Source organism: Hemitrygon akajei, chromosome 15 (assembly GCF_048418815.1).
Source record: "Hemitrygon akajei chromosome 15, sHemAka1.3, whole genome shotgun sequence".
Lineage (NCBI taxonomy): Eukaryota > Metazoa > Chordata > Chondrichthyes > Myliobatiformes > Dasyatidae > Hemitrygon > Hemitrygon akajei.
In genome coordinates, this window is record NC_133138.1 from 7,627,126 (window position 1) to 7,629,539 (window position 2,414).

The window sequence follows — 2,414 nt, forward strand, 5'->3', positions numbered from 1 at the left end:
CCAGCTGGGTCAGTAGCTTCACCAGGGTGTTATTGATCTTGCTAGATGTAGCAAATTGGAGGTTTAGAAGGGTTTCTTGGGTATAGGATAGTGTAGAGGGCAGTTTGCTCAGGAGAGGACGTGCAGAGTTGCCAGATACAGGCGCCATCTTAAATTACATTAACATTAAGATATAACGAGATTTTCTGGAAACAAGTGTTGCATATTCTGGGTTGGTAATGTTTGCATGAAAGTCCTTAGGTCATTTTCACAAAGTTACATGGTGATCTACAAATAGAAGTCATGCAAATTCTTCCACCTGGAGATACAGCACAGGAAACTTACTAATCGACCTTATACACTTTGATATTTGCTAGGAACCAACAGGTGAGACTAAAATCAATGGAGAAACAGAGTCATGATCTTCAGACTTTTCACTAAGTTCCAACAGTAATTTCAAAAATCCCTTCTAGAAATGTGAGTGTCTGAGGGACATTCATGTGCTAATCCTAAAGATTAGTGAAACCTGTGATTTCGGATATATAGATTCTAATCCCACTGCACAGTGATGCTCTCATCATCCAAGATGATGATAAGACTGTAACTGAATGCTGTACTCTCAGTTGCTAAGTTTTGAATAACATCTTAACCTAAGGCTACACCCGTGCCCCTTGTGTAAACAGCAAATAAAATGGTAGCAAAGGAAGCCATTTAGACTGAGTGCTCATATCAGGCAAACAAAAGTAAAATATTGTATTCTTAATTCTTTACATTTATTAAAGTGCTGTCAAGCTTAAAGAATATTTTTCAACATTTAGGGAAGTCAGCATCTGATGGATGATCATTTGGACCTGGAATGCTAACTTATCTTTCCACAGTTTTTCCTCCCCCACCCCCATTTTTTTAAATTGCATTCGAACTATCAAAGCAGGAGACAAGAGGCAGAGATGAAAAGCAACATTGATGCAATGCTAATCAGATATTTTGAGATAGAAACAAGCAAGTGTTAGCAATGAAACAGCGCAAAAGGCAACAAGTATCATTATGACGTGAAGGTTCTGAACGTGCTGAAACTGGTCAATATCTTTCAGAAGAGGATTAGGTTGATGACTTTGTTCTTTCCAACGTTTGGCTGACTGTAAAATTTTGTTCACCCAAATGTGAAAGTCAAACAGTTAATTTAGATGTAATGGAGAAAGTAAAAGAGGTTTTAATGACACTGAAAACCACAAAGTGATTTAAACAAAACATTATGATAAATCAACACAAGAGATTTTGGAAATGTAGGAAATATTGAGGAACTCATCAGGTCAGACAGCATCTGTGGAGAGGAATAAACAGTTGTCGTTTCAGGCCGAGAATCTTCAGCAGGATTCTGTACATGATCCATAAATATAAATAAAACAACAGAACATGCTTGAATCTAAAATTAAGGAGAGTATATTTAGAGTTAAATTTATTATATCAAGTGCCCAGTCTGAGAAAATTTTGAAAAGCCAGCATTAACTTTTAAACAGCAGAATCTCATACTTTGGGTGAGAAGAGAGGAACAAAGCAAACGGATTCGATAGAGTCTTTTAAGAGATTTCTGGACAGGTACATGAAGCTTAGAAAAATAGAGAGCTATGGGTAACCCTAGGTAATTACTAAGGTAAGGACATGTTTGGCACAGCCTAGTGGACCAAAGGGTCTGTATTGAGATAGGGATAGTTATATGGACAGGAAAGGAATGGAGGGTTATGGGCTGAGTGCAGGTCGGTGGGACTAGGTGAGAGTAAGCGTTCTGCACGGACTAGAAGGGCTGAGATGGCCTGTTTCCGTGCTGTAATTGTTGTATGGTTATATTGTGCTGTAGGTTTTCTAAGTTTCAAACGCTCCCTTCCCAGAAGTATCCAAAAGAATTGAATATAAAAAAATTGCTGATGCTGGAAACCTTAAAAAAAAATTTAGCCTGTTGAGCTTTTCCAGCATTTTTCGTTTTCTCTGCATCACAAAAATTGTTGTTCAATATAAAAACTTCTAGTCAGTAAGTACTTGCCCTCATGGCAAGTATAATATAGTGAAATAAAGAACTAGAAATAATCAGGCAAAGCAAAATGGAGTAAAGATGAAAGCAATGAGCTTTCATCCTCTCCAAATAGACTTCATGAACCTTCAAAAAATTCTTCTTAGGTTCATGGAAAGTAGTCTTACTCTTCACATCTCTTCTCCAGCGTTCAAAATGGAAGTTGACTGCTTTGGGGAACTGCAGAACTTAAGAAACTGGGGCAGTTTCAAATAATGAGATAGTTTGCGGCAGAGTGCGTTGCAAAACAGCATAAAGCACTTGGGAACACGAACACCAACCAGTGACAGGTATCAATAGCGCAGAAGATGTGTAAAGACTCTTGCCAACAACGGTTTATTTGGCGCAAGAAAAACAAGGGTAATGCTCA

At 38.0% G+C, this 2,414-nt stretch overlaps 1 protein-coding gene across 1 annotated transcript in view; it reads right to left on the reverse strand.

The window, feature by feature from the left end:
* LOC140739145 (protein transport protein Sec24A-like) overlaps nucleotides 1-2,414 on the reverse strand; it is a 69,510-nt gene that overhangs the window by 66,407 nt on the left and 689 nt on the right. The gene's annotated exons all lie outside the window — the stretch shown is intronic.